General features: G+C 40.7%; 1 protein-coding gene across 3 annotated transcripts in view; it reads left to right on the forward strand.

Moving 5' to 3' along the window:
* Window positions 1–11,662: 11,662 nt before the first annotated feature.
* The window catches only part of LOC144676208 (SUMO-conjugating enzyme UBC9), a 38,417-nt gene continuing 24,389 nt past the window's right edge, over window positions 11,663–25,690 (forward strand). The window contains exons 1-2 of one of the 3 annotated variants that reach the window (XM_078536694.1): window positions 11,663–12,337; window positions 24,177–24,244. The gene's annotated coding sequence lies outside the window, so the exon portion shown is untranslated. The remainder of the gene's footprint in view (window positions 12,338–24,176; window positions 24,245–25,690) is intronic. The other 2 variants (XM_078536695.1, XM_078536696.1) reach the window with 2 other exon arrangements.

Consider the following 25,690-nt stretch of genomic DNA (forward strand, 5'->3'; position numbering starts at 1 on the left):
TAACATTATATTAGCTTTCCTAATCACTTGCTGCACCTGCATGCTAGACTTTTGTGATTCATGCACTAGGACACCCAGATCCCTCTGAATCTTAGAGCTCTGCAATCTCTCACCATTTAGATAATATGCTTCTCTTTCATTCTTCCTGTCAAAGTGGACAATTTCACATTTGCCCACATTATACTCCATTTGCCAGGTCTTTGGCCACTCACTTAACATATCTATGTCACTTTGTAGCCTCCTTACATCCTCTTCACAACTTATTTTCCTACCTACCATTGTGTCCTCAGCAAATTTAGCAACTATTTACATTTTTGTGTTCATCAATCTTAGGCTATTGGTCTAATCTTAATGATCTAATCTTTTCTTTGACAATTGTGTTGCTATTCCAACATTGAAAGAGGTGACAATAGCTACCCCTGACATGAAAGCAGGATACGATTGAGTACAGTGTGGCACAAGAAGCACTAGCAAAGTTGAGGGTAATGGGAATTCCAACACCTGGACACATATTTGATGCAGAAGAGCATGGTTATGTGGTCAGAGCTAGGACATTGCTACAGGCATTCAAGGAAACATTCTCAGCCCAATCATCTTCGCCTGTTTCATCAATGATGTTCCCTCTGTCATAGCCAGGAATGAGGCTGTTCCCTGACAATTCCAGTATTTATCTCTATTGTTCCTCTGATAATGAAAGATTCTCATTCAGGTCTGTCCTGATAAGTTGCAGGTAACATTAACACCATACACATGCCAGACAATGACGATCTCAAACAAGAGAAGTCTAGCCCTTTCCCCTTGACTTTCAACAGCACCCCCAACATCAGTCTCCCCAGCATCAACATCTTTGGCAAGAGGGTGGGGCTTCATTATTGACCATGGATCAACTGGACCAGCCATAACAACGCTGTGGCTGTGAAAGCAAGGAAGAGACTCTGTGACAAGTGACTCATCCGACTCCTCAAAGCTTCTCCACCATCTACAAGGCTCAAGACAGTAGTGCCTGGAAAGGTAAAGCTGCAACAACATTTAAGCAACTCAGCAAAATCTACGATGAAACATTTTGTTTGATCATCATCCCTGCTATTGGATTCAGTACCCATCAACGGTAAATACAGATTGCAGGATGCAATGCAGCAACTCATTAAAATCACTTCCACTTACAACCCCTGCTACCACTACTACCAAAAAACCCAAAAGCAACAGTGTCATGGGAAAACCACCAGGTCAGGTTTCCTCTCTGAGTTGATCACGGTTTCGGCTTTGACATGTATCACTGTTGTCCCTTCATTATTGTAAGGTCAGAAATGCTGGGATTGCCTGCCCAAAATCATTGTAAACGCATTATCACTGCAAGGACTGCAGAGGTTCAAGAAGACCTATCATCCCATTTGTAGGGTAACTAGAGATGGATAATAAATGGGCCCTTGCCAATGTTAACCACCACTCCTCAAGAACCAATAAAAAAAATGCTGTTATAATTTGCCACTTCAAGTTATGTTTTTCCCCTTCTTTTCCTCCTCTTTGCCTTTTAAACTTGATTCAGCAAGATCCTTTATTCTTCCTGAATTTGGAATCATCTTTCATTTTATATGTTATGGACACGAGGGCGAGGTGGGTTGAATTATTATTACTGTTCCCCTCTTCTGCCTGTGACAGCGCTAGTTTTAATTTCTAACTTAATTTGTTTCCCTTAGTATCCTTTCCTTTGTTGAAATTGGCTGTGGTGTGTTTCCCAAACCCTGATTTATGAGGTCCAATGCTAAAAATAACCCCACAGCAAATTCTATAAGGTGAAACAAAACTAGAATTTATTAGCACATTCAAAACTCGAGGGATGGATTGTGACTCATATTCACACTCACGAGCATACAAAGGTAGAAAGGCAGAGAAAGTTCCAAATTGTGAGTTACTTAAAAAAAAATCAAAAGGTATTGATACTAATTCACGTGTGTAGAATCCAGTAAGTCAATGTTCTTTCAGGTAGCTTTGCCTGGCAGAATTCCTCATCTTAGTCCTCGGAACTTGGTTGCAGGTTGAAGGTGCAGCAAAGTATTCTTGTATTCTGGGAATTAGTTCACTCTGTGGGTGACATATAGGATTCTTTCTAGAGATCCGACTTTGAGAGAGACAGAGATCAGAGGCAGGCTGCTAGCCTGGAGTCTGGTTTTCTCTTCTAAGGTTAAACAACAACTGAAGACAGAATCCAAAAGCTGTTTAATGAAAGCAGTTCAAGCAGCTCAAGTCTCAGTCATGTGACAGGGTGGTTTCAGGTCGAGCCATTCAGTTAACAATGTACTTTAAGGACCCTCGTTAAAACCCATTGTATTTTGAGAAGGTAATTGTGGATTAGTTCCACAATGTTGAAGATGAGGAGTCACAATAGCTCTGTCTTTGTCCAGAGCTGGCTAGTGTAGATGTCTCATCTACTGGTCCTTTGTGTTGGCTTGGCTGGAATGTCGATACAATGCCACATTCCGGGAGGTCCAATTTCAAAAAACAGAATTTAAACTAGAAAATATGGAAGAGAAGCAAGTTTTAAGGATTTTATTTTCTTCATGCCTTCTTAGCACGACACACTTTTAATTTAATAATCCATTTGGGTCAAGTTTCTTTATTCTGAAGAATGTATTTATTCTAATTTTACAGCATCATGCTCTTGAACTTGTTCCATTTGTCTTCTGCACGTGAAATTGTTGACATTCTCCTCCAAACTATTTGTTTTAATTTTCCCCTCATCTCTTTTGAATGATCACTTTTAAGTTAAAATCTTGCATTTTAGTACGGTCACACTAAACTTTATATCGTTTAGTGGTCATTGTGTCCCAGGAATGCTCAATTCCCATTCCTGAGTGTTGCTATTTACAAATGCCAGGCTAAGATAAGCACTGCATTATGTGGCATATGCACTGAATCATGAATCAGTATATTACGTTTACCAGTTCTGACTCCAAACCTGCTTGTGTTTATTTAGAGTTAAGTGAAATCTTCCATTAAAACAATTTCCTGTTTTCATAGCCTTTTTATATCTTTACACAGCAAAATTTCCTTCTTGTACTGAACTGGAAATCTATGCTTATCCCCTAGGATTATCTTGGATTTTTTCCACATTAGAAACTTCTATCCTGAGTAATTAATTTTGTAGCTAACCTTCTGTCATGAAAACATGCTTTATATCAAATAATGAGTTTTAAATCCAGCGACTGGAACCTGAATTTGTTATGACATGGTAGGTGATGTGTGCCAGGCAGACCAAATCCACAAGGGAAACTTGGCCATGCTATCACAATGGTTTTGCAATTTGTATTTATTAGGAGAAGATGTGTGAATTGAATTCAGAAGTATTGACTCTTCTAAGACCTTTAGAGATATTAAAAATTAAATTAAAATATTTATTAACAAAATAACAGATTTCAAGCACATACATAAGACTACAATTACTTAATACTATAACAACTCCTAAAATTCCTAATTAACCTGACTGCTAGCTACACGCCCCCTCTAAGACAACAGTCCAAAATAGATTTTAGATTTAAAAAAACAGCAAGTTAACATGATACCCACTTGACAGTAGAATTCCAAATGGCTTTCTCCAACTTTAGTTACCAGACGCAACAGACTTATGCACAAATGGCTGGAGGCTTCTTCAAAGCTGTTTCACACACATATGTTAGATCTTACATGCCCCCCCAACATAGCCTTTCATTCTCCTTTATCTATGTTTCTCTCTCTTTAATATGTAAATTTCATTGTTCCATATGTCCTTGGAACTATACCTACCCCATAATATAAAAACTTTCATGTTGCCAATATTGTCAGCAACCTTTGGGAAAAATAAACACACTGTTTAGCCTTGCTTATCTGGCTAGTTGTAAACATACTAACATCCCTTTAAAATCCAAACAATCCCTTCATTTATCTAAAAGTGCAAATGCCCTTCACACCTTACATGCTAAGACAGCATCCTTGTTTACTCATTAGCATTTCAAGTATATTTCTACACTAGCTTCTTTTGATAATTTCAAGCTTGCAGTCTACCTCACTCCAAATGTAATTAAATCACGCAAACAGAACCATCTATACTCACATCCATAAACCTACTTTATAATAAACCATAATAATGTTATGAAAATTATTATACTTTCATAACAAATTGAACTTTTTAACAAACAGAGACTATGGTGTGACTTGAGCTTTCAGCCCAAGATGGCTACACAATTTGCATCACTGTACATTCCACATTCCAACCCATTGAGATGGAGACACCAGGTCTGCAAAAACCCATCAGTGACAATCACCTCAGGGGAATATGAGTGAATCACATATTCTGTCCCCATTAGCGAAGCATCAGGGCAATTGTCTGGGGTACTCAACTGGATAACAGAACCCTGGCTTAAGGGGAGGTGGACAGCTCTCTGACATGAACCAATCAAACTACAAGTGGAATACACTAACCAATTTTGAATCACTAGGCAGTTGGAGAGGGATGGTCATGTGACAAGCCAACCCTTTTGTGTGTTTAAGCATCTGCTTTCTCTACAGGACAAGCACATGGGTTGCTGAAGAAGTAAGATCCCTGTATGGGTCTCTCGCTCTCTCTCTCGAACCCAAATTACAAGCTTTAGAACCCTGTTTTCTGACTGTAACTCCCCTTGTGCCACAGACAAAGATTTTAAAGAAAGAACTCAACTCCACACCTGCTATGTCCAGAAGAACGGATTGTCCATTTGCAACTTATTTCAGAACCATCAGGATCACCGAGTGGAAGCAGCCAGACCATCAAATTCAGCCTGATGCCAGCCAAATCACCAAGCTCTATGAGCTGCATACGCCTTTAATATTATTAAACTCTAACTTGCTTATCGCCTCCCACTCAGTAATCTATTTGTGCGTATGTGTGTGTGTGTGCGTGTATGTGTGTGCATGTGTCTGTAAGTGTGTGTGTGTGTTTGTGTGAACTTTGAGTATGCATGTGCGGTGAAAGTCTGAGTGTATTTATTATTTTATTTGGACCAGATTAAACACAATAAAAGCTATCTTTTCTTTTAAAATGTTACCTGATCGTAACACTTTCTCTCTTACATGATCAATTTCACTTAGCTTCTAGTTGTCTCTGATGTCTATGCTACATCACCTCCTTTTCTGTTCTTTCTGAACGCTCTGTGTCCTTGAATATCAAACTAACTCCCATTCTCTCAATTTAGCCAAGTCCTTTCACCTCTGGAATTAAATATTTAGATTCAGTCCGCTCTGCAGGGATGATAATTTTGTCTGTCTGTGACATAGCCTGGAACAATCTTAATTTATTACTCAATGTTACTGACTCCACAACAGATGCTAAAAAGATTGGTGTTATGGAGATCATTAGGTAGCCAAAGTGGTCTATGAGTGCTCTTCTGAGGTTGAGATGTCATGAAAATTTAATAATTTTCATAATATTATTGTGATTTATTGTAAAGGTAGGTTAATAGTGCAATTTAGATTAGTTTTTCTGTGTGGTTCTGTGTGGGGGCGATTTTAATTGAATTGCAGACAGCTCGTCTGAAGTTTTTGAGTTATCAGAAGAGAAGCTAGATTTGAAATGCTAAATATGTAAACATGGCTGAAATTTTAGAATGTGAGGTGTGAGGAACATTTGCATTTTTAGATAAACCAGTGTCATGAATTTCAAAGAGATGGTAAGGTGTTACACCTAGCCAACAGAGGCTAAGCCAAACATTGTGCTTATTTTTCCCAAAGATTACTGATGATACGAGTACTATGAAAGATTTATTTTATGGAGAAAGTAAAGTTGCAAAGACATATTGGAACAATGAAATTTACATTAAAAAGGGAGACACATACATAAAGGAGATGAGGTTATGTGTGAGGAGGAAGGAATTCTAAGATGTAACAAGTGTGAAAGCCTCCATCTTCTATGCATCAAGCTGCTGTCTACAGGAACTGAAGTTAAGAAAACTCATTCTGAATATCCCTTTCTAGGATATTGTGTGCTTTGCCTGGGTCTGTTGAAATCTATGTTGTCTTACTGTTGCTTTAATGGAGGTGTAACTGGGAGCTAGATTAATTAGGAGATTTAAGAGTTATTACAGTAGTAATTTGTAGACCAATGTATGTGCTTAAAATCTTTTCTTCTATTAATCAATGTTTAATTTAATTCTGTAAAAAACCTCAAAGTCGTGGTGGGATCATTACTACTGAATTCAAGGCATGCACCTCGAAATAAAGTACAAATTGCAAACAATTGTGGCAGCTATTTCAAGTTTCCTTCTGGGATTTGAGCAGCTCAGCATTTACCATCTGCTGTGCCATAACAGAGGCATTGCTACAGGTGTTTTAACATGCATTAAAGCTGACCTGGATGTTCTCGATGTTCAAACCGTGCGCCTAAAGTAGAAGAAGGTTTCACTCTCAGCGCTAATAATCGCTACCTCAAAGAGAATATAACCGCATAGATTGAACAACATTACAAGTTGCCAGTTCCCAGATTTATCTGGTGAAAACGTATGTCCCAGGTATATTTCTACTTATCCAGAGCACCTCATTTATTGGGAACAGTAGATGATTTATATTGAATGTAAAGAATTTTTTTGAAAAGCAATTCCAAAAATCAAAGATAAATAGAATAAAACTAACCAGATTTGCATCCTACATTATACCATCTTGACATTTTATGAGAGTGACTGCCCTTGACATCAAGGCAGCATTTGGCCAAGTGTGGCATCCAAGAGCCCTAACAAAACTGGATTCAATGGGAATCAGCCAAAAATCTCTCTGCTGGTTGGAGTCATACCTCGCATTAAGAAAGATGGTTGTGGTTGTTGGAGGTCAATCATCTCAGTTCCAGAACATCATTGCAGGAGCTCCTCAGGGTAGTGTCCTAGGCCCAACTATCTTTAGCTGCTTCATCAATGACCTTCCTTCCATCATAAAGTCAGAAGTGGGGATGTTCGCTGATGATTGTACAACGTTCAGCACCATTTGTGACTCCTCAGATACTGAAGAAATCCATGTAGAAATGCAGCAAGACCTGGACAATATGCAGGCTTTGGCTGACAAGTGGCAAGTAACATTCGCGCCACACAAGTGCCAGGCAATGGCCATCTGCAACGAGAGAGAATCTAATTATTGTCCCTTGACATTCAATGGCATTACCATCGCTAAATCCCCCCACTATCAACATCCTAGGGTTTACCATTGACCAGAAACTGAATTGGACCAGTCATATAAATACTGTAGCTACAAGAGCAGGTCAGAGGCTAGGAATGATACAGCGAGTAACTCACCTCCTGGCTCCCCAAAACCTGTCCACCATCTACAAGGCACAAGTCAGGAGTGTGATGAAATACTCTCTGCTTGCCTGGATGAGTGCAGCTCCAACAATACTCAAGAAGCTTCAAACCATCCAGGAAAAAGCAGCCCGCTTGATTGGCACCCCATTCACAAACATTCACTCCCTCCACCACCGATGCAGAGTGGCAGCAGTGTGTACCATCTACATGATGCACTGCAGAAACTTACCAAGACTCCTTAGGCAGCGCCTTCCAAACTCACGACCACTACCATCTAGAAGGACAAGGACAGCAGGTACATGGGAACACCACCAGCTGCAATTTCCCCTCCGAGCCACTCACCATCCTGACTTGGAAATATATCGCTGTTCCTTCACTGTCACTGGGTCAAAATCCTGGTACTTCCTCCCTAACAGCACTGTGGGTGCACTTACACCACATGGACTGCAGCAGGTCAAGAGGGAAGCTCACCACCACCTTCTCAAGGGCAATTAAAGATGGGCAATAAATGCTGGCCTAGCCAGCCATGCCCTCATCCAGTAAAAATGAATAAAAAATAATTCCATCACAACCTTTTTAACTCCATATCGATGTAACCTCCTGTAGACTTACATCCTGAACACTTGATTCCACATTTTGTGTTTGAGTCCCCTTCTTTCACCCCAACACCGGCAGCTGTGTCCTATGCCCTTTGGCTTGCTGTACATTTTATTTTTGATTCCGCCTCTCTGAAGTACCTTGTGACCTGGTCTCTGTTAGAAGTATTATATAAATGTTGTACCAAATGTTGGGTGGCATGGTGGCACTGTTGCATCACAGCTCCATGGACCCAGGTTCGAATCTGATCTCAGGTGTCTGTCTGTGTGGAGTTCGTTCGTTCTCCCCATGCCTGTGTGGGTTTCTGCCTGGTGCTCTGGTTTCCTCCTACTGTCCAAACACGTGCTGGCTAGGTGGATTGGCTATGGTAAATTGTCCCCTAGTGTGGATGTCTGTGTGTATGTATGAGTGTGTGCCCTGTGATGGACTGGCATCCTGTTCTGGGTGTACCCTGCCTAGTGCCCTTTGCCTGTCAGCATAGGCTCTGGCTCCCTGCGACCCTGCACTGGATGAAGCGGTTCTGGGAAATTGAGTGTGTGTATAAAAAGTTGTTGCTCTTTTTATGGTCCCAGCTAGAACTATCTTTTATCTTTATATTTTATCTTTACTTATTTCCAATCCTATCTTTAACCATGTAGAAAAGAGGACCACCAATTTTATGCCACTTAAGGCATAGTATAAGGCAGCCATTTGGGTAACACAGCATGGATATAGGACCATTAGGACAGCTCTGTAATTTTGTATTTATGATGCCAGTCTCCCACCCTCTTTCCAAACCCCTTAACTCCTGTAACCCTTTGAAACATGCTTTTTGTTTCTGCGCTTATGACATTTTGGGATCAGTGCATTCCATATTCTCCCAAACTTACACAAGATTTATTTTCCTCAACTCACCTCTAACAGTGAACATTTTATTTCTCCTTGTTCTGGGCTTCCTCATTGCCTCAAACAGATCAACCCATAACCTTTTTATACCTAGACAATATAACCTAAATTTTCCCAGTCTCTTCCTCATAGTTAAGTCCCTTCCTCACAGTTATCCATTATGCGAATCACAATTGGACTCCTTCTAAGGCCATTGTTCCTTTCCTAAAGGTGGAGATCTCAATACTGACAATGATTCTAATGTCCGACTAGCAACTCCTTGTCACAAAAGTATAATAATTCTCATAATATTATTGTGATTTATTGTAAAAGTAGGTTATTAGTGGGATTTGGATATTTTCTGTGTGTGTGTGTTTTGGGGGGTGGGATTTAATTGAATTGGAGACAGCTGTCTGGAGGCTTTGACTCATCAAAAGAAGCTAGGTTTGAAATGCTAAATACATAAACATGGCTGAAGTTTTAGAATGTGAGGTGAGGAGGATTTGCATTTGCAGATAAATCAGAGTAGTTTGCATTCCAAAGAGATGGTAGGATGTTACACCTAGCCAGAGAAGCTAGGCCAAGCAGTATGTTTATTTTTCCCAAAGTTTACTGGTAATATTAGCAACATGCAATGAGAAAGGTAAAGTTCCAAAGACATATGGGAACAATGGAATTTGCATGTATAAAGCAGAATGAGGCTATGAGTTGGAAGGCATTGTAAGATCTACCAGAAGTGTGAAAAGCTCCCAGTATTTGTGCATTAAGCTGCTGTCGACAGAAACCGAAGCTGGGAAAAGCCACTTTGAATTCTCCTGTCCAGGTTATTGTGTTGACTTGCCTGGACCTGTTTAAATCTATTTGTTTTTAATGTTGCCTGAATGGGGGTGTAACTGGGAGCCAGATTAATTAGGGGGTTTGGGAGTTATTATAGTAGTAATTTGTAGACCTATGTATGTGCTTGAAAACATTTCTTTTGTTAATAAATGTTAATTTAGTTTTCTGAAAAAATCTCTAGAGTCTTGGTGGACTTATTACTACTGAATTCAGGGCACGCATCTCAAAATAAAATACAAATTGTATAACCTGCGCAATTAAGTTTCCCTCGTGGGTTTGATCCTCCTTGCACACATCATTAGCCGCGTCATAACATTCTAGTAGTAGGTTCTTGTTTTAATTAGTGTTGACAACCGTTTAGGATTGGCCTGGAGTCTCCAGGAATTGAAGATCAATCTCCAAGACATTGCTGTGTGCAATCTTGGAGAAAAATCATTGGACATTAACAAAGAGTTTTAAAGAAAATTTTCTTCGAACATTTCTTTTTACTAGACATAAAAATATTGAAAATGGGAAAAAAAAGGCTGTTTGGCTGACAGTCAAACATCATCGAATTGGGTTACGAGTTGCTTTTTTGCTTTCCAATTGGCATAGGAAGGCAGTACGTCACAAAGATGTATGTATTGGCTGACTAATGGCTGCAGCGTGGGAGCAAGTCATGTGATGAAACCTCCAGGAATATATTTAATCACAGTGGCAACCCTAGTTTTAATATTCTATATATCTTGCAATGAAGCCAAGTATTCCATTAACCTCTTTGGATTGCTTTTGGCAGCAGTTAGCTGATTTAATGACTGTATCCCTAAATCCCATAGTTCATTTATTCCCATAATTCTCCCAATTTAGTCTATATCTGTCAATTGTGACTCAGTGCTTGGTTAGCACTCTTTCCTCTAAGTCAGAAGATTGAGTTCAGGTCCCACTCTAAAATCTAAACTGCCATTTCAGTGGTACCGTTGAGGGAGTGCTGCACTGTTGGAGGTGCCATTTGTCATGTGAGTTGCTAAATCAAGATCTCATAGTGTTCTTTTGAAGAAGAGCAAGGGAGTTCTCCCAATGTCTGATGAATCTTTTCACTACTCTGTGAAGATACAGAAACAACAACAAATCGCTATTTATTATTGTATCAAAACTATATGTCTCAATCTGTTTTATAGTCATGAACAACGTTGGATCAGCAACTTTTACCAAGATCGAGGCAAGGCAGCACCTACCATCATGAGTTCTAGGATCTATAAAAACATAAGTAGGACATTCAGCCCTTTCATCATTTGACTAGATCATGGTTGATCTGTATCTTGACTCCTATCTTACGGTGAAGAAGAGTCAAAAGAATGATACCAACTTTAATAGTTAAGGTTCCACATTGTGAGGTAACAAAGTAAATAGAAAAAAAAAACGTTCTATTTAAGAGAAGGAACTGAGCTGGGGTGGGGGCATCTTTTGGGTGAGACTTTAAACCAAGGGGCCTGTCTGCCCTCCTATGTAAAATATCCCATATGGCACTGGTTATCCCCATCCGAGGACCAATATTTATCCCTCAATCAACATCACCGAAGGGAACAGATAACTACACCGCTGTTTGTGGGACCTTGCTGTGTGCAAATTGGTTGCCATGTTTCCTTCCATTACAGCATTCGCCGTCGCTGGGTCAAAACCCTACAACTCCCTCCTTTACAGCACCTACGCCGCATGGGCTGCAGCGGTTCAAGGAGGCGGCTGCTCACCGCCACCTTCTCAAGGGCCGGGCAATGAACGCCCGCGCCCTGCGAAAAGGATTGAAATGAAAAAGAGTGAACCCCACTACTTTGCAAGCGTTTGCACGGGCTGCGAGGACCTCAGGGGCCACCCCGAGCGGGCGCAAGTGCCACGTCTTCCTTTTGCCGTGGGACCAAGAGCCAGCAGGAGCGCGACGGGTCGAGTGGCCTCCCGCTGTGCTGCCTCATTCCAGGGTGGAACTTCTACTCAAACTAGAAGTGAATGGAGACCGGATGTGAATGAGAAGAGTTTGACTCCCCTCCCCCCAAAATTTCCATCTTCTATAAAGTTCGATGAGTGGAGCCAATGACGTCATCGCAGCCCCCATGTGACGCCATGTGGCGGCTTCTCGAATATTCTTCGGCGTTTCCCCTTTAAAACAACTTTTTTTTTGGTTCGGGGGGGAGGAAGGGACTAGAAATAATGACTTTTCTTTTAAAGAAATCAAACGCACCGGGTCAAACATAAAAGAAAATGCCCGAGGAAACGCTCCGTAACGGTTTTTATTTCAAAACGGGACCGGATCGAACCGGTTCCAACCGGTCGGGGGGGGGTTGAATCTTTTAGGTAGCGAAACACGCGCCTGGTTTTATTTCTTTTTCGGCCCCCCCCCCACCAACCAAACCAAATGGAAATTATTTTTTTTAAAAAAAGTTCGACCAAAGATCGATGATTTAAAAACGCGACGTTTTATTTTTTTCTCTTCTCCCCTCCCCCCCCCCCATATTGAAAGTGACATGTGATGGGAACTGGGGTTGGTGGGGGGGGGGGAGGGGGCCGACCGGAAGTTGTTTTATGTTTTTTTTTCCCCTGCAGGCGGGTAGTCGGCCTGGTCGGGGGCCTGACGGGGTGGACGGGGTCCTGGCGCCGCCATATTGCAGTCAGTTCCCTTGTTGTTCTGTGGATGTGAATGAGTAGCGGGAGAGAGCCATTTAAAAAAAACGCTTCAGCTCTGCCACCTGAAGCACCCCCACCAACACTTGCTGAAGGTAAGACGCGCCGCATGGTGTAAACTAATAACGATATCCCTCTTCCCCGTCCCAATAAGAGGGTGTGGTTCATAAAATGTTAATAAGTAGTTACCCCCCCCCCCCCCCCCCCCTCCACAAACACAGTTATCCTGCATGCTGCTTTATGGAAGCCATAAACTAGGCAAGTGTTTATAAATATAGGTCTATATATGTGTGAATATAGGTATAAAATATGGAATATTAGTATGTGTGTATATAGATATAAAATATATTAATGTGCACATGCATGTATGTGGATACAGGTATAAAATGTGATAGTATGTGTACATGTATGTCTATATTAGATGTGTATATATGCATGTGGGTATAGATATAAATATGATATATTAGCATGTGTATATGTATGTGTGGCTATAGATATAAAATAGTATGTGTACATGTATGTATACATATGTGTGTGTATATATATACACATCTACAGAGATATAAAATGATATATTAGTGTGTGTACATCTATGTGTGTATAATATATGTGTGTATATAGTTCTGTGTATATGTGTGTGTACATATGTATACATAACAGCCATCCTCTTTATTCTTTATGTTGGAAATCTAGGTAGGGGTGTGTGTGTGTGTGTATCTCTCCCTGTTATAGTGGAATTTAAGTTTCATATAAAGTTCCCATGTTTTATTCTAGGTGGTGTTGTAAATCTGATGTTTCCTTCCTGTAGGTATGTTTGTGCATATCTCTCCCTGTTTTGTGGAATTTAGGTTTCATATAAAGTTCCCACCCTCTTTATTCCATGTGTTGGAAATCTAATCTCTTTTAGGGGGGTGTGTATCTCCCCATGCTATGGTGGAATTTGAACTTTATATGAAATTTCATCACACAATTTTTGCCCTGGATGATTTTCAAAGGAAAATTAAATTTAAACCAGTCAATGCGTACTTCATTTTTAAAAAGATTTTCATCTTCCAAAAAATGACTTTACTTCATCAAGGCATGCTTTTTCTGCAGGAGCTGTGACAGTAACTTGGAGGTTTTTCATGTTTGGTTTTTAAATGTGAAATTAAAGTAGACATTGGAAAAGATTTGAATCAAATACAATACATTAAAATAGTTCTCTTTTTAAAAAAAAATTAAATTTGGCAAGCTTCTCGGGGGAGGTTAGGATACTCGTGCTAATCTGATTTGCTCTACAATCATTTATTTTTCAAAGCTTAGTTAATTCTCTTCAATTTTTAAAAGCAAGGGGGTCAGGTAGCATAGTAAACTTTTATTCCATGAAGTCTTACTATCTCAGGATCAAATATGGTACTGTGTTTACTAGGTCATTGTTGTGTCTGCTTCTGTATTGAGCAAAGAGTTGAAAGTATGCATGTGGGAGATGTGTCTGGCAGAGCAGTGTTCTGAAAATGTAATGTTTATTGGCATACTTTTATAGGAAGGATCTGACTCTAAAGTAAATATGGTTTACAGTGGTTCTTCTAGAAATGAGTGGCATAAAATTAACTGAAAAATGATTTATATTTACTGTGTATATATAGGAAGGAGATAAATGCTGTCAGTATTCAGATGAAGATGGCTTAGTGCTGATATTGACCCTCCTATGAGTGAGTCTTGTTTTACATTGACTCCATAGATTGCATAGAATTTTACAGTGACAGTCCATTTGACCCAACAATGCTCTGCCTATGTTTGTGCTCCATACTAGCTGCCTCCCACTGTTCTTCATTGCACCTGAATAAACCCTATTTATTCTTTTCTCCCTCATACACTTATCCATCTTCCCCTTAAATACATCTGTGCTAACTGCATATCGTAATACAGCGTCAACATGCTGTGATAAATGCTTATTTTTTTTAGAATGTCCCTAGCTGAAACAGAGATCAGGTCCAGGTTTCTGGGTTGGGGGGTGCAGGAGAGCTTGTTAATTACATTCCTGACTGACATCAGACTTCTGAGAAATGAACCTGTACATTTGGTTGCTAAGGAAGCAGAAGCTAACTGGGAATAATAAACAAGCTGGAAGATGTGATTTCAACTTGTTAGAACCTGTGGGGTTCAAAAAGTTCAGTTTTTCAGTAGAGAGAGAACGGTCATTGATTCTTTGTATATCTGTGTGTGGGAGCCAGCTGAAAAGACAAACCTAAAAAAAACTGGGACCGCCCAGGCACACTGAGGTGCTGGGTGGTTTTTAACCAGAGCCATGCTGTGTACCGGGTATTATTGCGTGGTCAAATAAAGATGCTTCTAGGATAGCTGTGGACTGCTATGGCCTGAGTGAAAGAGGTTTGCAGAAGTGCGTTGGTGATAATTGCAACTGTGCATCTCAGATGGAGTAAAGTGGTTGTTGGAGACGACATGAGGATCTGTGAGGATCACAGCTTGCATGGCGAAGAGCGGTTGGACTCTACTGGAGGAAGATGGTTGCAAGAGACGTTAGGACTTGAAGTGCTTAGTGCTGCATCTATGCTAAGAGTCCTGCCGAAGAAATCCGTGAGACTCATCCTTGCATCAGCTGTTTACAATGTGATTTATAGTTTCTACTGAATAGAATTTGCCCGCTAATTGATCTTTGTTTATTTTGTTACAGTAAAAGTGAAATCTTGTCGATCGGTTTCTCCTGTTGGGGTCATTTGGGAAGTTGGTTCTTTCATGTTATGGCTTCCAGGGGGATCAGAACAATGCTCATAATTTTTCAGGACAAAGACTGAACCTATTCTTTCCTAGTGTCTACACGTGTTTCAGACAGTGGTCTGAAGATCGCAATTAAAACTCTGGCCATTTCTTCCCCTTCCCCATCTGAATTGAGGACTTTTTTGAGAGTCAACTATTCCGGCAAACTTGTTGAACTTTTGGGAGGCTAGATTTTTGTCATACTTTTCTCCCTGCTCCTGTGGTGCTGCAGCTTTCCCAAAGTAATTACTCAGGGCAGTGATTTTTAACAGGCACTTGGACTATGGAAGAAAGGTCAGCTGGGCCTGACCCCCATCCTTATACCTTTGTATGTATTTGTTAGATGTGGGTGCCCCTGGCAAAATCAGCATTTATTGTCCATCCTTAATGGCTCTCTAAGGTGGTAGTGAACTGCTGCAGTTCATGTGATTTCCACAGTGCTGTTAGGTAGGGAGTTCCAGAATTAGGGCACAGTGGTGAAGGGGCAGTGATAGATTTCCAAGTCAGGGTGGTGTGTTCTCATGTACTTGCTGTGCTTGGCCTTCTATATAGTTGTGAGCTTAGAAGTTGATGTTGAAGGAGACTTGATGAGTTACTGCAGTGCTTCTTGTGGATGGTACACACTGCTACCTCAGTTCCTCAGTGGTGGAGAGAGTGATTAAAGTGGTAAATGGTGGTAAATCAAATGGTCTGGTTTGCCCGAGATGGTGCCCAGCTTCTGAGGGTTGTTGGAGCTGCACTCATCCAGTTATATGAACATATGAATTGGGAACAAGAATGGGCCATTCGGCCTCTTGAACCTGTGCAAGTGGGGAGTTTTCCGTCACGCTTCTGACTTGAGCCTTGTAGATTATGGATAGGCTTTGGGGAGTCAAGATATGAGTTACTTGCCACAGAACTCCCAGTCTCTGATCTGCTATGTGGCTGATCCAGTTCAGTTTCTGGTCAACAATTATCCCAAGAGTGGGAGATTCAGTGGACTGCTTTATCTGAGGAGTTGTGACTGGAACTGAACACCGTGCAGTCATCAGTGAACATCCCCCTTCTAACCTTATGATAGAAAGCAGGTTGTTGAAGCAGCTGAAGGACATTGACCTGTGGACCACCTCCAGTGATGAAATGGGATGACAAGATTTGACCTGCTCCAGCCACAGCCATTATCCTTTGTGCTAGGTATGGGTATTGAAGAGATTATGATTGACTTCAGTTTTATCAGAGCTCCTTGATGCCACAATCACTCAAAGGCTGCCTTGGTGTAGTCACTCTTACAGCCGAATTCCAGAAGTGAAGCCTTATCTTTGTTTGGACAAAGACTGAGCTCTGGAGCCAAGTGATCTTGGCAGAACCCAAACTAAGCATCATTTAGCAGATTATTAATGAGTAAGTACCACTTAACACGGTGGTGCCGTCCTTTGTTTTGCTGACTTGAACATTGACTGGCAATTGGGATTGGATTTGCCTGTCTTTTTGTGGACGGGACATACCTGAACAGTTTTCCACTTTGTTGATAGATGCCATTGTTGTAACTGGACTGGAGCAACTTGGCTAGTAGCATGGCTACATCTGTGGTTCTGTAGCAGTTTGCCAAATTGTGCCGTAACCCCTTTTCCAGTTAACTTCAGTTAATTCAAGGTAGATGAGGAATCGAATCTGGGACTTTGTGCTCTGTATGGCTCAGTTACATCAGGGAAGCTGTAAAATTCTCTTTAAAGTTCACTATTTGGGGGAATAAAAGTTCCTTAGCATTATCAATTCCCTTTTTAGGAATGAATATTGTAGCTATAAGCTAGTCAGACTGAGCAGCTTCTTGTTACTGAGTGCTCCCATCTCTGTGGATGGGAAATGATTGGGCAGTCCCAGTATGTTCATAGTGTTTCTCGCATTGACCCATTTGTAGTAACCTGAAAGGAATCTATTTAGTTTGGAAGTAGGTGAGAGGTGTTCTCTTCTTGCTCTGATCCAGTCTATACCCATATGCTTGGGGACCTTGATTTTAACCCTTTAGATTTTGAAATGAGTTTTGCAATCACACCCAAGCATTTAAACATAATTTGGGATTAACCTAAACATGTTTTCTCCCTTGTTCCCCAAGATGTTGACAAGTACCTAGGCTGCCTGCCTCCAGAAATTTGTCAGGATGCTGCATTTTGTGTGAGACTAGTGATTGTTGGCAGGCTATTCAACTGTAGGTACCAGCTCATCTGTCTTCATTTATGCACATGTGCAGCAGACTAGCAGAGATCATTGTATCATAGTGATTCTTTTTCCACTCTTCTGTCGAGTTCTGAGGCTACCTGCCTGAGATCAACTGATGCCAAAAGTTCATATTACCATTTTATCCACCATTTGCAACAAATAATGCTTAAAACTCAAAACAAAACAAACCAATACTTGAGCAATGGGAATACAAATAGTTCCATGGGCCTTGAGGGCTGGATTGCCAGGGCTCAGCTGCATGTGAAAGACATTGCCAACTGCCCAAGGGAAAATGGTGCTACCATTGCAAAAAATATTCTTGTAGAATGTAAACTAAGATTCTGTAGTTGCTGTGTGTGATTATCTGACCCCATCTGGACAGAATTTGCTCTCTCTCAGGACTTGAGTATGGAAACCTGAGCTTGACGGCATTCTCAAGATGTAGTCACTTGCCCCCCTGTAGGGAGTTTTCAAATTCTTCAATTCCCAACATTGACAGTAGCAGAAGCTTGGTTATGGGAGCATAAAGGTGATTGTGGAGCAGTAAAACGTCAAAGCAAAAATGTTATAACATGGGAGGAGAAATTTAAATTGATTGATTTATAAGAGCTCCCACCACAATGCTGAACGTTCATGTTTTTCACTGTTAAGTGTGGAACAGGAGGTTCCCAAATTCAATCCTGGGCTTAGCTAGCTGACTTCAGCTGGGGGTGTCACGGTATTCTGATTAGGGAATGGAAAATTCATTGTTTCCCACTGATCCCCTGCTGAAAGTGGATCTGGATATTGAATGAGGATAGATTAGGCCCAGACTCCCTCCCTGAAATCAGGTAGCCTGATGATGCTTATCCAGGCCTGGCCTGCATACAGAATAGCTGCTGATGGCTATGGATCGGTACCCCCAGAATCATCTTTTTATGTTCTCACATCAACTTTAATTTTAACTGAAGGGGATGTGTAACATAAGATTGAACATACAAGAATTCTGACCTTTAACTAGAGGTTAAGATATTTGAAATATGCGCACTGCAAAATTATTCTAACTTCATCCCTTTTCACCTGTACTGTGCTATTAACCAGTCTAGGCAAGGGCAATGCCCTTTTCAATACCTCTGTGTAACTGTTTATAGACAACCTGGGACTACTTGCGGTTATGTTGTATTTCCTCCCCCACGCCGCCCCAAGTTTAGTTTGAAGGAGTTCAAGAACTTTGAGAGAGACAGCCTGTTTTTTTAATATAGTGACTCCTAATGCTACATTTTGGAGCTTAAACCAAAAATTGTGGGAAAGGTGCTGTTTTGGGCCATGAATGATGAAAAAGAAATGAGATGCCATCATGCACCAGAAATCTTTGGATTTGAGGGACATCATTTGAAAGCTGTCAAAGTTCCTTTCTCCAGCTTGCTTAAATCTTGGTCAAAACAGAATTCGGTGTTCTTTGGATTTGAAAAGCTTTGGTTTTATGTAAAATAACTTTTAATTAAAGCTGCAAGTAAAAGAGTTTCCAAATTTGCTGTCTTGAAAGAATCCACTGTCCTGATACTGTGGATTGATGAAGACTAATATGCACGCTGCTGCGATGGTTTTTTTTCCGCCTGTTTATCAGTCAGCCCATCAGAGGGAAGCAGCGAGCAGAGCTCAGTCGCTTTTCCACAGCGCTGGAAAGAAAACTGACACACCGCTCTCGAGTTGGTTGGTGTTATTGGCAGGGAACTGGGAGCAGGATGGGTGGAGGAATTTTTCAGATACTCCATAGGTTTGGGATAACTAGTATGAGTTTTTAATTTGATGTGACCAATGCAGTTGGCCTTAAAACTAGCACTGCCTTGGGGACTAGTTCAGAAAATTATGAAATGCGTATTGGTGAAGGCATTTAATTTGTTCAAGATGCTACTTTCAACTGAGTTGAGCTAGCTAAAGCAGTTCGTAATTTCATGCCAGGCCTGGTGCCATGTTTGTCAATCATGGAGTGAGAACAGGAGTAGGCCACACAGTTTCTTGTGCCTGTTCTATGCTGGAGTTGGCTAATGCTTATGGGACAGGTATACAGGTGAAAAATAGCAAGTTGAATAATATGAGACAAAAACAGAATTACCTGGAAAAACTCAGCAGGTCTGGCAGCATCGGCGGAGAAGAAATCAGTTAACGTTTCGAGCCTTCATGGCCCTTCGGCAGAACTGAAGCATAGTTAGGAGAAACCTTTCTCCTAACTATGCTTCAGTTCTGCTGAAGGGCCATGAAGGCTCGAAACGTTAACTGATTTCTTCTCCGCCGATGCTGCCAGACCTGCTGAGTTTTTCCAGGTAATTCTGTTTTTGTTTTGGATTTCCAGCATCCGCAGTAGCTTTTAGCTTTTTGTTTTTATCTCTGTGAATAATATGAGGGCTTGTTTCCTATGAAAGTGTAACTCAACATGGATAAGGAAGGGAGAGAATTGTTAAAGTATCCCGAGAGAGAAAGTTGAACTTGTGAAAGTGATATAGTTGCAGGGGGCCAATGAAAATGTTATTACAGCTAAAGCTGGGAAGAAACTTGCTTCACATAAAATTATGTAAATGTGAGAGATTAGTCTCAAATCTTGAGCAAAGTTTGAATTTATAGGCCTTGTGTAACCATTTTATAAAATGCACTGATCATCCTCCTGGAGCTCTTTGTTCATTTTTTTAGTAGCTTGAATTTTATTAACATACTGTGAGCACTAAGTTCACTTAATTATATTGTCCAGCTCAATTGGATTGATTGCCTTGTTTGGTTCCATTTTTGACCAATCTGGTTATAGCCAAAGCATTTCCAACCATGGTTTCTCTTCTCAGTCCTATACTGTTTCCTGTGTCCTTCAAAGATCTATCCATCGCACCCTCCTCTTCTCATCATACAGTACCTTGGTGACATCATCTGCAGTCATGGAGTCACTACAACTCAGAAGGCGGCCATTCGGCCCATCGAGTCCAAACTGGTGCTCTAGGGCCTTCCATTCCCCACGTCTATCCCTGTAGTCCTGCAAGTTGATTTCCTTCAAGTGCCTGTTAATTTCCTTTTGAAATCATTGCCTCTGCTTCCACTACCCTTGTAGCCAGCCAATTCTTGGTCATTACCACTTGCTGTGTTTTTAAAAATTAATTTCTTCCTCCCATCCCTGCATCTCTTGTCCAGTGCCTTAAATCTGTGCCCCCTAGACCTTGCACAAACAGCTAATGGGAACAGCTTTTCTTTGACTACCCTATGAAAACCTGTTATACTCTACACTTCTATTAAACCTCCCTCATCACCTGTTCCCCTTGGAGAAAACCCAACTTCTCCAAACTAATCTTGTGGCTAAAATCCCTCATTCCTGGAACTATCCTGGTAAATCACATTGACATCCTCTTAAGAGCCTCACATCCTTCCTAAAATGTGGTGACCGGACGGAATACAATAGTCGAGTTGGGATCTAACCATAGCTTTATAAAGGTTCAGCATGACTTCCCTGCTTTTGTACTCTACCTCTATGTTTATGAAGCTAAGATCCCTTTGCTAACTACTCTCAATTTGTGCAGGAGCTCCAGGGTCCCTCTGTCCCTGCATGCTCCTTAGCACTGTGCCAATAAATCTGTTTTGCCTCTCCCTACCCCTTCTAACAAAATGCATCAGCTTCTATTAAATTCTATCTGCCACTTGTCTGTCCAATCCTGTTGCAATCAATTGGTATCATTCCCACTGTTTGCTGCACCCCTCAAGTTTGGTATCCTTGGCAAATTTTGAAATTTCACCCTGATTTCCAATGTTCAAGTTTGAGTTAAAAAAGCAAGGTCAACTTCCACAAGTAAATATCAAACTCTACCCCTCTCGACATCTCTGCTGCCGTTGTTGTCAGACTGCTTGTCCAATAGCCGGTCTTAGATGAGCTATATCTTTGCTGCTCGCATCCACTACCCTACCATTGTTTCAGGCTAAGCCAAAATATTTGCAATCTGTCTTTTCGATCATGAGATAAGCTTCTGGCCCAACATGCTCTTCATCGCATGGGCACCTCATAACATCAACTGCTTCAGATCGTTTTATGGACTTAAATATCTTTGCTCTGTACAGCCTCCCAAAAAAATGAGTAAATATTCTGATTTATCTATCTTTGATCCAAAGTAGATGATGTCACATATGCTGAAATTGAACTTTGTTCGATAGAGATTTGCGAGCGAACTCATTTAATTTGTTCATGTCCCTTCACAACTGCCTGTTCCCATCTGTGCTACTTTCTGACCCTTCTAACTTCAGGTCATCCAAAACTCTGCCAGTAATCCTGTTCGCCAATTCCAACTCGCTCACCAACCAGTTTCCCAACACCTCAAATGTAAAATTTTAATCCTAGCATTTAAATCCCTTCTTATCCTTGTTACATCTGTAACCTCCCTATCCCCTCCCCCACCCTGAACCCAGCATTCTGTAACTATGGCCTTTTGTGAACCTCCCTCTCCTTCCATACCACTATTGGCAGCTATGCCTTCAGCTTTCTGAGCCCTGAACCCTTCTACCTCTCCACCTCCCTCTCCTCCCATAAGGCCCTCCTTAAAGCTCACTTCTTTGATCTAGCTTTTTTGCCATGTTAATCTAATATTTCCAATGTGTTGGGGTCCGTTTATGATTACATTTTATAGTATCGTGGAACATTTTCCTGTTAAGGCACACTATTACTGCATGTCAGTTATTACTAGTCCCTGTGAACTTGTGTACCCTCAGTGGGAGTGCTGGGAAAAATTGTTCATGTTAATATAGAGGGTGGCAGATCATGAGCATTTTAGACTTCAAAATTGTAAAGATTATGCTGGGACCCAGATGGGATTTTATATCAATTCCTGACTGGAAGTACACATGATTCAAAATGTTCCCCTTATTCTGATACACATGAGTTGAAACATAGGCTTATTTAACTCCCTGGCAGTGATCTGTTCTAAGCAAGTCATTTGCGCTAAAGCACCTTGTTATGTCATTATACTTGCGATTCTGTTAATTCCACTGTACCAGTGACAGTTCGGTAACCAGCAGTACTTCTGGTGTTGTGCGACACAAAATGCTTTCTCCAGACAACTATAATAAATAGTACTGCAGATACTTTGTTTTAGTGGACACAATGTAAACATTTCACACACCCATAGTTATCCTTCAGTGACATTGTGTCAACTTTGAGAAAGGCGGAAATAATCCGATGCCTGTTAGTGGTGACTGACTGACTTGTCTAGGAGTAGGGGGAATGGTCTTAAAAATTAGCCAAATCTTTTCAGGAGTGAAATTGGGAGACATCTGTGTACACAGGATGGTAGAAGTTTGGAATTTTCTTCCAATGACAGTCTATGCTAGATCAGTTAATTTAAAATCAGCCAATCTCAGATCTGTCATCCAGAAGTATTAAGGGATATGGGCAAAGGTTGGTATATGGAGTTAGGCCATGGATCAGCCATGATCTCATTGAATGCTAGAGCAGGCTTGAAGGCATAAATGGCTTACAGATGTTCCTAAATTGGCTTGTAAATGGATTTTCATTTTAGGAAATACGAGTGCAATCTGGGTTAACTGAGCTTAATTTGCATTAGAGTTATTATTTTGTTGAATAGAATGTTTTCCTGGATACTTGCACCCAGCAGTAAGCTACAGGGAATGTTTTATAATCTTCTGAGGAACCATGAGAGAGGACACAATTGGGGGAAAAAATTGCTTTTCATGGGTACAGACACGCATTGATGTGGCGCAGGGCAACATTTCTGTCTGCTGTTTGTTCCTCCACCTTCGAATTGGCTATCTTCTGCTGAGTGGTTTTCTTTAAAGAAATGGGAAAACAGCCTTCAATTTTTAATTTAAAAGTTGAAAAAGTACAGTCTCTTAAAGTTCATTTATGATTCTAATATGATGAGGTGCAATAAATCTAGTTTTGTGGGTGCTCCGAATGCACTTTGTGATGGAGTGGGCTTAAATCTGACTGCCTTTTTCCCCCTCCTCCTGAAGGTGCTGGCTCATGGGGTAATGGCCCTTTGATAACATGGGATGTTTGCACAACTGGGTCCAAGCCAGTCATCCTCTGACATTCCCTGTACACTTTCCAGAAGAGGTCACTAAACAGCCAGGAAGAAAAATAGCTGCATGCCCTTCACTCCCTTCCTCCATCTGACTTGGGAACATTGAAACTGACTGTGGTGTATGTCTGGCTGAGGTCATTAACTCCGAGGCAGGCAAGGAATTGAGCTAAAGACCTTACTGAACTCTGGGACATTTACCCATCAAATTGTTAGTAGGAAAATAGTTAAAAATAATTCATACTTTAAGGTTGCTTGGAAATAATTAAAGGTAAAATAAGCCATGAAGCATTATAGTTTTGAAGTTTGAGCCAAAAGCTATTGTTTTTGTTCCCTACTTGCATTTCTGCTCTATCTACCTTTGTCAACTGCTTCTGGTTGCATTTTGCTGAGGTGCTTTGGAGAGTAGTTCTTAGACATCTGAGCCTTGTTTAAAGAATGGCAGCCTTGTGCTTAAGGGAAAGCTGAGTGAGTGATTTACTCTAAAATGGTGGGTCTTATAAGAAAGGAAGGTTTATTGATGAAGAATATCCTGAGAGTTTAGAGCTACATAGTAACAATTTGTATTTTATTGACTTGGCAATTATCAATAATTTTCAGGGGAAAGGACTCCTGGTGGTTTAACTTCCATATATGAACTGATAGTGTTATAGGAATTCTGTTCCCTTAAGATTGTGATCTCTGCCTGAAACTACTCCCTATGGTAAAACATTCCATGCTTCTACAACTCTCTGTATAAGGACATTTCTTCTAACCACACTCCTCACTTTCTGAATGTGGCATTTCCCTTGGCTTCGAGGGTAAGTGCCAAAGCTCAGGGCCACAGTTTGGGCACCTGTATTTTAAACATTTTTCCGACAGAAGTTACATTTAAGATGACAGAACTAATGTCCAGCCTTCACATTCCCATTTTCGCCTTTCTTTTGATCTTCATGTACAGGACTGAGAGCGTGTGGTGACGAGAAAACGCTGAAAGTTCCCACATCCAACTTGAAGGTGCAGAACTTGGTAACGTTTCTCTATCAAATTATTAATTACTTGTATTTGTGTGAACATTTCAGATTAATAATGCAGCTCTATCCAAAATATTAACCTGTCCTTTCAGATGCTAATTGACTTCATGTTTCCACCATTTGTCGTTTTCCTACTGTTTCTACTTGCTTACAATAAAGAAGTGAGTTAATTTTGTAAACAAGCTACTAAAGCCCATTGATACTGTAAAAGATCCTGTACACCTTTTGCTCTGCTTTGAGGTCCACTAACCGAACGACTTGAATGAAAGCCGTTTAGCTCCTGTTGCACCATTCAGTCAGGTCATGGCTGATTTGTATGTTATCTTTCTACCCAATTTTTGCATATGATGTTACCCAATAAAAATGCAATCTATCTTGAAAATTTCAATTGACCCAGCATCCATACTCTTGGGAAAGAGTTCCAGATCCCTATTACTTTTTTGTGTGAAGAATTGCTTCCTGATTCCACTTTCTCTAATTGTCCTCCTGTACTTCCCCCTCAGAAGTTCCTTTGTATCTATTCTATTGAATACCTTAATCATTTTTGAAGACCTCAATCAGGTCGTTCCTCAACTTTCTAAACTGGGGTGTTGTACTCCATTTTTACATGGTTGGTCTGATCCAACGTACTTGCCCTAGTTATGGGCTGTATTCTGTAAAAGATATTTGGACACACTGGCCTAGAAATTTGTGTGCATTTCACCTGTTTTTTTGGGCACAATATATACAAATTGCTGAGTGTGAGTTCCTATGCCTAATCTGCCATCATATTGATCCTCATTGTTTTTAGGCATACTAGCAGATGTATGAAATCAATTTAAATATTCAAAGAAGGATTGGGAGCTTGTTTTGAGACCTTTCTGGAAAAACTAGTGGATCATTGCCAGTTGTATTGCCACTTTGTGTTGATGAAAATTGTCACTTCAATTTGATTACTGAGCAACTAAAACATATGAAATTACTTGTTTTGTTGCTGCCCAAGAACATAGCAACTTGGTTCATTTCCTTGTGCTTTACTGTGGCTGTGGAATAAAGGGGAGCCTGGGGAGCCAGAACGGATGAGGTAGCTTTCCCCCACAGTTCACTGCACAGCTGGATGTCAGCTTCTGTTGCACTGTATCTGCAGGTGGGAGCCTGGTGACTCTGAGGGTAGAGTTGTAGAGTTCCTGGAAGTTGGTGATGTGTGATACTGACATACCTGTGTGTATGGTTATCTGCCCATTGATTCAACTTACAATACTATAAATAGTCTACCAGATCGCAGTAGAATAGCTCCCTCTCTCGCAAAACAATTGCGGAGCAATCAGTAGTTTTTATATTTTCTGTAGCCCCTTTCTGGGGATTAAGTTTCTTATCCTTGAAATATATCTGCTTATGTTAATTTTAATATTTTCTCACCTGGTAATGTTTGATGCAGGAACACGAAGATGTCCTTTCAAAT

This window comes from Cetorhinus maximus, unplaced genomic scaffold (assembly GCF_964194155.1).
Source record: "Cetorhinus maximus unplaced genomic scaffold, sCetMax3.hap1.1 HAP1_SCAFFOLD_1424, whole genome shotgun sequence".
Taxonomy (NCBI): Eukaryota; Metazoa; Chordata; class Chondrichthyes; order Lamniformes; family Cetorhinidae; genus Cetorhinus; species Cetorhinus maximus.